General features: G+C 38.5%; 1 long non-coding RNA gene across 1 annotated transcript in view; it reads right to left on the reverse strand.

The window, feature by feature from the left end:
• Positions 1-13,813, reverse strand: part of LOC141378963 (uncharacterized) — a 102,011-nt gene extending 88,198 nt beyond the window's left edge. Inside the window, exon 1 of the long non-coding RNA XR_015516333.2 lies at positions 13,436-13,813. This is a non-coding gene — a long non-coding RNA (uncharacterized LOC141378963). The remainder of the gene's footprint in view (positions 1-13,435) is intronic.
• Between the last annotated feature and the right edge of the window lie 626 nt (positions 13,814-14,439).

The following is a 14,439-nucleotide window of genomic DNA, read 5'->3' on the forward strand; positions in this document are numbered from 1 at the left end:
CATTTAACATTTTATTTTAACATTTTATTGTAAATACATTTAAATATATTAAATTATTTTCAGTAAATATAACAAGGTGTTTATATTTATTACAATTATTATTAAAATCAGAGATGCTCTTCTGCAGACCTCGTTGTAACGAGTGCTTATTTGAGTTACTGTTGCCTTTTTATCAGCTGGAACCAGTCTGGTCATTCTCCTCTGACCATCAACAAGGCATTTGCACCCACAGAACAGCCGCTCACTGGATATTTCCTCTTTTCAGACCATTCTCTGTAAACTGTAGAGATGGTTGTGCATGAAAATCCCAGTAGATCAGCAGTTTCTGAAATACTTAGAGCAGCCCGTCTGGCAGCAACAACCATGCCATGTTCAAAGTCACTTAAATCCCCTTTCTTCCCCATTCTGATGCTCGCTTTGAACTGCATCAGATTGTCTTGACCATGTCTACGTGCCGAAAAGCATCGAGTTGCTGCCATGTGATTGGCTGATTAGAAATTTGCATTAATGAGCAGTTGGACAGGTGTACCCAATAAAGTGGCCGGTGAGTGCATAATTAATAATAAAATGTAGTACACTCATATAATAATAATAATAATAATAACAACAATAATAATAAATATAAAAGCAACAACAACAACAATAATAATAAATAACAATAATGATAATAACAATAATAATGATGATGATAATAATAATAATAAATAATAATAATATTGATAATAATAATAATAATATTGATAATAATAATAATAATAATAATAAATAATATTGATAATAATAATAATATTGATAATAATAATAATAATAATAATAATAATAATAATAATAATAATAATAATAATAAACAATAATAATAATAATAAACAACAACAACAACAACAACAACAACAACATTAATAATAATAAAAATAACAATAATAATTATAACAACAACAACAACAACAATAATAAACAACAACAACAACAACAACAACAACAATAATAATAATAATAATAATAACAACAATAATAATAATAATCTTAGGTTTTGATAAATATATCTTTACCAAACAATGATGGAATTATGGATTTTCAAATATTTCATCCATTTTTTTTGCAAAATAATAGTTTATTGTATCAACAGTAATGCCACAAACTCTTAATGTTGGTTAAAAAGTGAGCAGTTTAGCATTAAAAATGATGGAGGTCTTAACTTCATCTGCATTTTACGGTTCATAAAGAAGCTCAAAATGCAGCGTTGGCAGAGCAGCAGAGAAAGGAAAGCGGAAAAATATTTCATTAATTATGGTTTTGATGTGCAGTTAAAAATATCAAAGCAGCACATAATTATAGGCTTTTAATAAAGACTGCAACAAATCTTTAAGATGTAAAACCAAGATGCTGAGTGTTGCCAAGGGGTGGCCATGGTGATCTGAGCGGTTGCCAGGTGTTTGAGGAGATAAAAGATGTGTGTAGCACAAATGGCATTGCGGGAGTTATGCAAACAAAATTTTAATTCTCAGGATTAGTGGTTTGTTTAAAACTTAACTTAATGAGTGATAATAGTGATGCTTGACTTAGCAAACATTACTAAAAAGTAATTCAACATGCAAACAGATCCCTGGGAAGGAGGATGGGGGTATGGGGAGCTAATGAGGAAGGATTTACAACGCCCCACTGAGACGTAAAAACCCAGTTTGGGCTTTTAAAACCTCTTATCTTTCCACAACTTTTAACTTGAGCTTCACACTTCCGTCTAGTGGAGATGGGCCCCTGCGGAGGGGCCGAGGGTGCGAGAGGCTCCTTCAGCCCTGCAGGGGGGCTGAAAATGCAGCGGTGATGAAGTGCCGGAGCACCGGTTGTTGTTGGTTGAGACTGCATGGGGCGATGGACCATCTGTTTCAGGTTTTCTCTCTTTACTTAGCTCTTTCTCTGTGGAGTAATGCCGCATGCAGAACAGCAGGAGATACCTGCTTCTGACCTCTAGAAACCTGCTCCGTAAACTCCTAACTTTAGATCACAAGATGAACAAACTCTAAAATTCAATGACTCGTTTTTCTACATACTGTGTAGGTCAGAACTCTCAGAAATCGTTTAGAATGCAGCAAGTAAAATCAGTCAGGTTTAATGTATAAAAAATTTGCATGCAAAGATTAACGATTTCACTAATAACCACGCTTTAATTCATCACAATTAAATAATAGTAAAGGCTTCTCAACATCGCAATTTTGCACAGAACAAAACTGGAGCAACTGAAAGTTATGCCAACTGTCCGCTAGTTTAAAGTTCCGTGCTTGTACACAATACGCACGCAGACTGGATTAAAGGCTGATTTTAACTATGGCTGAGGCTATTAACTAAGGGTCATTCACATATCCCGTCTTTTGTGCGTGCTACTTCGTTACTTCCAGTGAAGGCGGATGGCTTGCATGTGCATGTTGGCAGTGATGCGACGCATTCATGCTTTACAGGCGCGCCTAGTTGAAAAAATGCTGCAGGCGCACCGCGAGTCACATGACAAGAACTGACCAATCAGCTTCATACTTTGTATGGAATATACACACTTCTACTCCAAAGAGAGAAAAAAAACATACAAAAATACCAAACAATTTCCTAATATAGTTGATCAAAAGTGCCTTCAGATTGAGGCTGAGCAGCCTAGAAAACTACACATTTTCTCTTCAAAAGGAAATACTTAGCTGATATGTAGCTTAGATTTATATTTGACAATTATTTTTTTACATCAGACAAATATAGTTTTTATTGATTCTTATTTTTATTTATTGATTGATTGTTCTTTTATTTTCAGTGTAAAATTATTACTTCTGTTTAAATGCCCAAAACATTTTTTTACTTATTTTTAAGTCCAAAAAGAAATGGACTATTGTTTGTTTTTATCATTATTTTGTGCTGTATTATTTGGTTACTGTGCCTCGATAAACAACATTTATAAACAACAATAAAAGGAGTGATTTTCAAGTGATTTTCTAAACTAGTAGCGTTTTTAAATCAATGAACACATAAAAATCATAAACCATAATTATTCCTCAGACTATAATCGTACAACCAAAATCTAGATGCGTTGCATCCCTAATAATAATAAACAAGTTTTTGTACAGTCTTTTACAACTTCTTACAAACGTTTTGTCTTATAACTGAACAGTGGACGAGACTTAAGTAAAAAATATATTTAAAAAATTACATTTTTGACTGTAAAACAAAAACCATGAACTGAATATCTGTGCACTGTAAAACAAACCAAAGACATCTAAAAGAAATATTAAAATGATTAAAATAAAAAAACTTAAAAATTAAAAAAAATAATAATAAAATCAAACAAAACAAAATTGGAATTTAAACAAATTCAATAGAGAGCACAGTGTACATTCTTAATCTCAAATACATTACTGGGGGCACGTTTTCTCATGTGTTATTTCTCGTAAATCCACCAGAGGGCGCACTACATTTGTGTGCATATTAACGCCCTTCTCGTGCGCATCTGTGAGAGAATCCAGTCGGCATGTCATCATGCATAATATTTCAGCTTGATATCAACTGACCCCGCACCTTAAACCCAACCGATAGTGTTTTCAAAAGCACACTAGAAGAGACAAGGCATTGCGGCCGCATGCTTTTACCGTGACCTCAGGCTGCTTTTTTTTGGATTTTGTTTTATCCGGTTTCTGGAATGTTCTTCATCAGACTCGAACCCCCGGGTCCACTCCGCTCAAAACCAGTCACGCCAGAAAAGCAGTCCATACAAAGGTAAGCAGTCAGCAGTCCCTACCCATAGCGTTTGTTTTACACATACTGTAAAATGCAGCCATATGTATCCACGAGCACATATTTCTCGGTTCTCAAAAATGTACACAAGGGCACATTTTTCAGACGAGCCTGTGTTGAAAATTTGTAATGATCCATATAATGTCAGTGGGGTCCCAAAGTTGTTTGTAGCCCCAATATTCTTCAAAATATTCTTGTGCTCTACAGCAGACCAAATGAGCTAATTTCTGATTTGTCAGTCTCAAAATCATCACAAGCCTAAGCAGGGATCATTAGTACCAGACGTTTCTATAATTTTGAGAAACGCAGTGGTTCTGTAAACTTCTGCAAGTGCTCAAATAAAACCAGAAGAGCAACCAAACCCAAACCAAGCAGATCAAAGTGACACAAATGATGCTTCATGAATCAGGTTTTTCCTAACCCATGAATGAAGGTTAATATGCTTGAACACACAGTCAGGAATGTTTTTAAAACCAAGCATGGCAATGCAAAAGCCACAGAGAGAACCTGCAGTAAGAGCAAGCCCTTCCCCCTGGACTGCAGCATGTGGAGTTTAATAGCTGTTGCCGCTGGACTGCATGCAAACCTTCATTGATGCTTTGACATTTGGTGAATCACGTTGCCATACTTCAGCGGTGACACGCATGTGTACACAACGTTTTCTTGTGAAAGGATAAAAACCCCAAAAGTCAAGCTCACTCATTCGGAAAGATTTTCTTTACGATTTTGAAAAACGCAGAGCAATTTTCTTGTTTCCTCTGAAGTGCTCTGAGCTGAGCAGACGGGCTGTGAAACTGGTTGAATCTCGGTTACAGTGAGCCGAGGAGTAACGCAAATACCACAGCTATGACTCAGCACTGAGCAACACCCTTGCTGTCTACATAGGCATCATCATCATGACTAACAGAACCTCAGGGTTACATTTCATTACCAAGACCAACGTACTAGACATAAAATACAGCTTTATTAAAAAAAAAAAATGTTTTGGTTTATTTTTCTAGTTAAAAAAAGAAATGAAAACTACATGAAACATCAGGAATAATAATAATAAAAAAATTATAGATATTAATAAATATTAGAAGAAAAAATTAAAACATCCAGTCAGATTTTTTACTATACTTTAAAAAAAAAAAAAGATTTAGATTAGATTACAGCCTTTATCCGCTGACTGATACAGTATGGTATGGGTCGGTACAGGTCACTTTGTTCAGGTTTGCGTCTCCACTATCAAAAGGGTACCAATGGTGAGCGTATGGTACGACAGGAAGTTTCAGTCAACGTCATTCTTGCTTGAGAAAATCCAAGAAATGCCGTACGGGTCGTTCACACATCATACGAGCAGGACCGGCGCGTCCATAGAGGCGACCTAGGCAGCCGCATAGGGCGGCAGAATTGAGGTCCGTGACACCCGCGTGTTCTCAGTTATATCCGCGCATAAAGCGGCAGAATAAAGAGCGTAGTGTCCGCAAGTACGCGACACCTCCCTCCCTCAGCACCCGCGCGTCCTCAGTTATATCCGCACATAGAGCGCCGGAAAAGAGGTCCGCGACACCTCCCTTCATTTTCATAACCGCTCACTTTAGTTTTCACATTGGGGTTGAGGGTGGCGTGATCGTCCTCTGCCTAGAGCGGCAGTTCAGCTTGCTCCGGCCAAGCATACGAGAAGCACTTCTCACAAAACAGATGCTTTACACACAAAAATACTTGTGTATAAATGTTCATTACTAACTTTTCTATGAACATAATTTGATTATAACTGCAGATCAATGAAATAGCCTACTGTAACGTCTGTAATTATATTAAATTAATAAATTAATGCACCATATGTGAACACATACAGCCCCTTACAGACTCCGATATGTTACCAATTACAGAAAAACTACATACAACATACATTTAGGCCTTATTTGGGTTCCTAAACCAGCACATGTGAGCTCTGTTAGAGAGTAATTCAGTCACTCAGAGTTCATAATAGTCCAGAAGGTGATGATAATAGTTAAACATTGCAGTTCATGCTTTAGGTTGCTGAAAGAATCATTCGCTCCTTTGTTTTTTATACTTCACTCTTGCGTTTGACTGTTTCTGAAAGGATTTCAGAAGCACTTCAATAAATCACTCACACATTATTATCATCAGCTCAAGAAGCTTGTCATTTCAAATATAGTCCGCGAGCGATTGGGAGCTCTCTGGAAAAAAAAAAAAAAAGTGAAACCACTGGCACCTTTAGACAAACAAAAACAAGACACGGCAGATTTTGTTCTTTTTGGCTTGGTGTCTCATTTTATACGTGGAGTATGCATAAAATAGGGGCGTAAACGTGCATTACACCACACACAAAAGTTTTCCTTCGACTTAGTCCCTTTATTCATCAGGATTCGCCACAGTGGAATGAACCGCCAACTATTCCAGCATATGTTTTATGCAGTGGAGTACTGGGAAACACCCATACTTAGACCCTGTTTACACTAATGCATTTTAGTTTGAAAACGTATACGTTTTGCTACGGTTACGCCATCCGTCCACACTACAGCGGAGTTTTTGAGCACCAAAAACGGAGCGTTTTGGAAACGCTGGAGAGTAGAGATCTGCGCGGGACTAAATTTTGAATCCCGCTGCCCGACCCGCCCTGTTTTCTGCACGCCGCACCCGATCCCGCTAAAGAGCGGGGGAGAACAAAACCGAAAATCCCCCAGTGCGCGCGCACTAACACACACACAAGCACCAAGCAGACACACAGGCGTTTGCTGTTATATCAACTCAAAGGCTTGTAATACCATGTATCAAGTACCAATGTAATACCAAAAGGTTTTATATAAGGTATATAAATACTGAGTCCAGCTCCGGGCCGCAGCGCACATTACTCTCGGGCCGATTCCGGTGCGGATGCGGCAGCGTCGGCTCGCTTACGGCCGCCACATCTGGCCGATTGATTCGGGCCGGAATCGGGCAGTGAGTCCACAAGCATCCGGAGTCCGGCAGCCGGAGCCGGGCTGAGTGGTAAGTCTCCGGCAGGCGAGAAGCTAGCCGGAACTGACCCGAGTGTATTTTGCTATCTGGGAAAGCTCTCTCTCTCTCTCATTTGCGCGCGCACTAACATACACACACAAGCACCAAGCACACACACAGGCAAAGCTCGCTCTCTCTCTCTCATTCGCATAGCAATATCCGCGATATTGCTAGACAGCCCGCTCCCGTCCCAAATTAAACCCGTTACCGATCGCTCCCGCAATTTATTCGGAAATTTATTCCCGCGCCGCAGAAATCTGGTCGGGTCCCGCGGGAATGCAGACCTCTACTGGAGAGTCTGTTTTCATTCTGAAACGCTGCTGCTCCGTCTCAGTGTGAATGCGGGAAAACGGAGACATCTGAAAACGGAGGCGGAGCTACTGAGATTCGCTACCTGATTGGGGCTTTTGCGTATCCTTCCCTTATTGGTCAAGCCCCTATCACATGACTATAACACATGGCTTTAACGCTACCGGAAGACAGCAGACCAGCCTTTACTGTAAACAACAACATGTGCACAGAAATGGGAGCCTTTTTTGCACTATTGTCTGTTTTAGGCGCCATTGTGCAGTTATTCATTCGTTACGTTTAGTAACAACTCGACCTCGTCGTCTGTCCACAATAATACCTCTCTTGCTTTCTTTGCCATCGCGTTCATTGTTCAACCGGTGTTTGTTGACTAACAATAACCAAACACCGAGCGAGACACATGCTTCCTGTTTATACTAGAACGCGCATGCCCAGAGTGCGCGAATGGTCACGTGAGATACGTTTTTGGTGGCGTAGTGTGGACGGAGATATGTTCAGAAACAAAGGTGAAACGCTAGTGTGGATGCAGATCGTTTTTGATTTAAAACGGCGTTTTAAAACTAAAACACACAAGTGGGGACCTCATTCTCACACATACACACACTCGGCCAATTTAGTTTATTCAATTCCCCTATAGGGCATGTGTTTGGACTGTGGGGGAAACCGGAGCACCAGGAGGAAACCCATGCCAACACGGGGAGAACATACAAACTCCACACAAAAAAATGCCAACAGACCCAGCTGAGGCTCAAACCAGTGACCTTCTTGCTGTGAGGCCACAGTGCTAACCACTGAGCCACTGTGTCAACCCAGCTATTAACATATTCAACTTAAATATTGACTCACTTTAAATCCTCATGAGGCATAATGATCATGAATAAATAAATGATAACGTATTCTGGAGTACGTTCACTTCTTGGAAGGTTTCTAGTAATGCTCTTCACATATCTCTTTTCTCAAAGCCTTGACACAACGCATGCAAAGCGGCTAAAAAGCAGCAAGAGCCGTGCGGTCATGATGAACTTTCTACACGTGTGTATCTGTTTAGCATTTCAGTCAGGGTGACACCAGTCAACGAGGCTTAATGAAGCCTTGAAGCTTGCCCTGGAGGGGGGCAGCCGAATGTTTGGAGGTGTCACTGAAGGCTAATTACCCCCCAGGGGGACGGTGGTCTGCATTTACCCCCCACAGACCCCCTCCAGGAGAGCCTGACAAAGATGCATTAAGCAGATCCTTCAGAAAAAAAAAAAAGACTGAAACGTTAACCTCCCCTGACGTCCTGCGCTGCTTCAGTTTCTCACAATGCGGCTGTTTTAGCACACACACAAGCAGGCGATCACAATGCATTTTGTTCTTGCAGCATTTTAGGAGTTTAAGGGGAGATTTAAGAACAAACACACCAAGCAGAACGAAATAAGATATATCGAATAATGTTGAAAACATAGCTACTATTAACTTCTATAGAAGTTAAAACAAAAATGATCAAAGTCAATGGTTACATCTTCCCAACATTATTCAATATATCTGCTTTAGTGTTCAACAGAATAACAGCATAATAAAAGCTCCGCTGCTTTCTTGCTGCATTGAGCTCGTCTTTCATTAATTTCTTCAACGTTTCTCTCATTAGGTTTCTATTGCTTTTAATCTTACTCCGTTTCATCATATTAGTCGCTGAATAATTTACTCATCCATCAACATGATGTCTGCAGGAGTACTGTAGGACTTGTAGGACCAACACTCCCATAATTTCATACTCAATCATGTCATCATCAAAATACACTAGAGGTGTGAACCTATACTGGTCTTACGGTTCGGTTACGATTATCATGCCATCGATTCGGTTTATTTCGATATCTCGGTGCATTGACCATGCTTTCCATACACAGTGTTGCAATTTGGGGGGTGGCTATAACAAGCTGTCTGTATAAACACACACACACACACACACACGGACACACAGCACCACAATGTCTCTCATTCACACACATACACAAACACAGACAGCACCAAACACACACGCACGCGCACACATGTTTGTTTTTGTGAAAAGTGGGGACATTACATACAGTAGGTTTCAGTTAGTTTTATACTGTCCAAACTGTATATTATATTGCCCTCACCCCACCCTACCCCTAAACCCAACGATCACAGGAGACTGTGTGCAGCTTTACTCTCTGATTAAACATTTTGAGAAATGAGGATGTCAACAAATTCCTCATATTTCACCTCCTTTTTGTAATACCTGTGTCATATGTCATTATACAGATTTGTGTCCTGATATGTCACAAAAACACGCACACACACACACGCCACGCACGCACGCACTTGCTCGCTCGCGATATTGTGAGACCGCCCACTCCAGTTAAAATTACACCAGAGTTACTCCCTCGCTTTATTCAGAAATGTATTCCCGCGCCGCATGAAATCTGATCGGGTCCTGGGACAATGCACAGGTACAGCGGCGGGAATGCATACAGCCGAGAGGAAAAGAGAGGGCAGGAAAAGTCACGCCAGCAGCCGAGAGAAAAAGTCACACCAGCAGGTGAAATGGGCCACAGTGCGAGAGAGAGAGAGAAATGGAGTACTTTCATTCCCTCATTTGCAGAGAAATAGGGGCTTCTGCTGTAATTGTCAGTAAAAGACTGTACAGAAATCACACACACACATAGTAAAATTGTGCACAGTTGGCGTCAGGAGTGTTGTAAATACCCGCGCTCACCTCCCTCGCGACAGAGCGCATATGAGATAAATGATGTCAGTACATAATAACCGGTTATGATTATTACTGAACCGATACCGAATTGTCTGTGTCTGCATCGCGGTGCATTCGTTGTCAATTGCTTCAAAGTTACACTGAAGTTATCAATTTCCTGTTTCTCTCGTTATGTTTCCGTTGCTTTTAATCTTACTCCGTTTCATACTACCATCTTATTAATTGCTAAATAATTTACTCATCCATCAACACGATGTTTGCAGGAGTACTGTAGGACTTGTAGGACCAACACTCCTATAATTTCACACTCACTCATGTAATTATCAAAATGCACCATTGTTTGTTGTGAATACGCGCCCTCTAGTGGAGAAAATGATAAACTATGCCTCTTAAGCTGGTCTTTTATCAAAGAAGTGTTTTATTTTAAGCCATTCTGTCACTTTATATACTCACATCATCCCCGCTGAAACATTCAGCACTTTAAAACGCTGCAGAAAACTGCAAATCCAATGCAAATCGATCTTTAACGCAGTCCTGATGCATTAAACATACACACCGGAATTATGCTAATTCCTGCTGAATCTGTGAACAAAATAAGATATATTGAATAATGTTGGAAACATGCAACTATTAACTTCTATTGTAGATAAAAAGTCAATGGTTAAATCTTTTCAACATTAATTTACCTGGTTTAGTGTTCAACAGAATAACAGCATAATAAAAGCTCCGCTGCTTTCTTGCTGCATTAAGCTCGTCTTTCATTATCAATTTCTTCAAAGTTTCTCTCATTATGCTTTCATTGCTTTTAATCTTACTCCGTTTCATACGACCATCACATTAATTGCTGCATAGTTTAATCATCCATCAACAGGATGTCTGCAGGAGTACTGTAGGACCAAAACTCTCATTATTTCACACTCACTCATGTCGTCATTAAAATATGCCTTTGTTTGTTGTGAATACGCTCCCTCTAGTGGAGAAATTTACAAACTGTGCATTTATAACAAAGAAGCATTTTATTTTAGTCCAGTCTGTCACTTTTTATTGATAAGACAGTTGTAAGAAGGGACTGAGAAATGTCAATGCCACATTTCTACTCTCATCATCCACACTGAAACCACTTTTTTGAACTCTCCTGCAATACAAATCCATCTTAAACACTGTCCAGATGCGTTAAACATCCACACCGCAATTATGCTAATTCCTGCTGAATCTGTGAACACAAAACCAAACCCTGGACCTCCAGAACAATGCGCTGTGTTTGTCAACCAAGAACAAAAAGCCTGCGTCGGATCCAAACCATCAGATTTTCCTGGCGAGTGTGGTGAAAACACTTAAACGGACATGCCGTGGGCTAGTTTCAGGGTCTGTTCTAATTAAAATATTTCACTTTTAAAAGTTTCCAGTGGACAGATCTGACCTTGTGTGCATTCCAGCTATTCAGGGGAATAAAGCGGGGCAAAAGCATGCTCATAACTCCGGCTTCCAGCAGGGATCTCATCCAGAAAAGAAACAGAGGAAGTCCGAGGGGATTTGGCTTTCTTATGTCTTAGTGAAACAGGTCAGTATGTGACTCAGTGCTTTATGCGCTCTTGTTTCAGTCATGGGTGTTACTTCACTTATGTCTCAGTGGTTGATTTTTAATAAAACTGAATCTGACTTAAACTTGCTCAGTTTGGCATGTGAAGACTGCGTTAAACATTTAGCAGATGCCTTTATCTTAAGCTATTTAAAATGTAACATCACAATTAAAGCAAGTCTTGAAATTAATTCACACATTCCCTGGGAATTTATCGCATACCCATGGCTTTTAGCACCAATTTGTAAAGTTTTTTTATAAATTATTTGTTATAAAGAAATGAGCAGTAATGACAGAATTTAATTGGGATTAGGGCTGCACGATATTGGAAAACTCTAGCATTGCGATATGTTTTTATTTTGCGATATACACTCAACGGCCACTTTATTAGGTACACCCGTCCAACTGCTCGTTAACGTAAACTTCTAATCAGCCAATCACGTGGCAGCAACTCAGTGCATTTAAGCATGCAGACATGGTTAAGACGATCTGATGCATTTCAAAGTGAACAGAATGGGGAAGAAAGGGGATTTAAGTGACTTTGAACGTGGCATGGTTGTTGGTGCCAGACGTACTGGTCTGAGTATTTCAGAAACTGCTGATCTACTGGGATTTTCACGTGCAACCATCTGTAGGGTTTACAGAAAATGGTCCGACAAAGAGGAAATATCCAGTGAGCGGCATCATGGATGTGCAGCCGACAAATCTGCAGCAACTGTGTGATGCCATCATGTCAACATGGAGCAAAATCTCTAAGGAATATTTCCAGTAGATTGTTCAGTCTACACCATGAAGGATTAACGCCCCATTCACACGGGCCGTCAGCATTAACGCTTCCCATTGACTTTGAACGGGTGACGTCAAGCATTGCCGAACTGCATTGTGGATCCGTCGGCGCCGCTTCAGAGGCATTGCTCGCTGCAGAAGTTGGGACTAGCTCAACTTTTCAAGCGCCGACGGAAGCGTTAGCCAATCAGATCGCTGTATGCAAATACAACAGCTAGACAATGGCCTATTGCTGACTGAATTTCATTGGCTGACGCTTCTAAGACGATATAGAAAGAATTTATATCGTTAGATCGATTGGGATGACTGTAGTGAGAGTGCATCTCCGTAAAATCTTACAAACAATCTATAAATTTCCCGACACATATTCATTGCGGTCTGTGCTATTTGCAGTGCATTCTGCATTTGCATGTGTTGAGTATTTTCATGCACATGTTCAGTCAATAATTGATGCACTGCTGTTTACTATTTGCATCTCCAAAAAAACTAATAAACTATCTATATTAACATGTTTAAGTCCCTGACACATTTACGTTTGGGTCTGTGCTATGTGCAGTGCATTTCTGTATTTGCACATGTTGTATTTTCATGCATAACATCATTTCCTGGGTCTAACAGTATTCAAGTACAGTGTGTAAAGGACAAAAATAAAAATAATTATCTATTATTATTATTATTATTGTCTATTGCAGATTATCACATTGCAATATTGATGCTGAAACAATATATTGTGCAGACCTAAATGTGATGCATGCATTTCCAGAATTAAACAAATTAAATCAGCTAGTTCATTCAAAGTTAGACAAATTATCATAAAGTCAGAATGTTTTACTGACAAACATCAGCATGGTCATTGAAATGGAGATTTCTGTCGACTTTATCTTGTGTTAACCCCAGTCAAATATCTATCTATCTATCTATACTGGCAATTTTTACTTTACCAATTTACCAAAATTACAAGCTTAAAAAAATAAAAAATAAAAATAATAATAATAATAATTATATATATATATATATATATATATATATATATATATATATATATATATATATATATATATATATATATATATGTTCTCTTATAACGTTAATTAAGTTTAATTCTAAAAATAATTAATTAAATAATATTTCCAATATGTTTACACTTGTGTATAAATGTACACATTTCTAAAGAGCAGTTCATGAAGAGGTCATTATTAAGATTGGCTAACTAGAATATAGAAAATATTATCCATAAACAACCATAATTAACAAAGGATTATGAAGTGTTTACTTACAGTCAGTGATGCTTCAGTCAGATCCAATACAACTCGCTGCTTCCTCTTTGAATAAAAGTCTTTTTGCTGTTCTTTACAATGTGTCATGTTAACAAAACAAGTTGCCATTTTAAAATAATTAATTAATTAATTAGTCAAATTCTCCGAGCAAGGACTGCATAACACTCTGACACGACGATCTTCTTCTGAAGTATTTACATAGAGAAGCGTTTAGGCTAAAGCACACATCAAAGGTGAACTAATATTTTCTTCCATTTGTCCTTATGTTGTCAGACACAAACTTGAAGTACTTCAGAAATAAATGTGGGTCTGTTTACTGTATAAACTGTGGATAATGTCCATGATTATAGCAGGTTATGTTTGAGTTTGACGCGATGTAAAATTTGTCAGGTGCAGCTGTTAATTAAGTAGCTAAAGAAAAGTGGGCGGGGCTTATGGTGCAACAATGTAAACCTATTGGTCGATTGTTTTAGTCATATGCAAATATACGCGGTATTAATTTATTTTCTATTTAAATGTGTTTGTTTAATTAAACTACACTCTTTTAACTGGGAGAAATAAAATACGTATGAAGAAAACATTCAGAATAACTAAAGGACAGCATTTCTATCACATTTTTGTTCTTTTGACAATTCAAACGAAAATAGATTGCTTAATTTGGGTATTTAGAAAGATGTAAAATAATAATGTTATTGTTGTTATTAATGTTATTAAAATCTGTTTTCTATGAACCACAAAAAAAAGCAAAAAATACTTGTTTAATGAAGCTTGTATAACTGTATAAACTGTGGATAATGTCCATGATTATAGCAGGTTGTGTTTGTGTTTGACGCGAAGGCAAGTGGGCGGGGTTTATGGTGCAACAATGTAAACCTATTGGTCGATTGTTTCTCTAGAGGCAGTCATATGCAAATATATGTGGCATTATTTGGCGGTGATTTTATTTTTTTATTTAAATGCATTTCGTTTGATTAAATTACTTCCTTTTAGCTGGGATAAAAGAT

Source organism: Danio rerio, chromosome 19, assembly GCF_052040795.2.
Source record: "Danio rerio strain M-AB ecotype USA chromosome 19, GRCz13ab, whole genome shotgun sequence".
Lineage (NCBI taxonomy): Eukaryota > Metazoa > Chordata > Actinopteri > Cypriniformes > Danionidae > Danio > Danio rerio.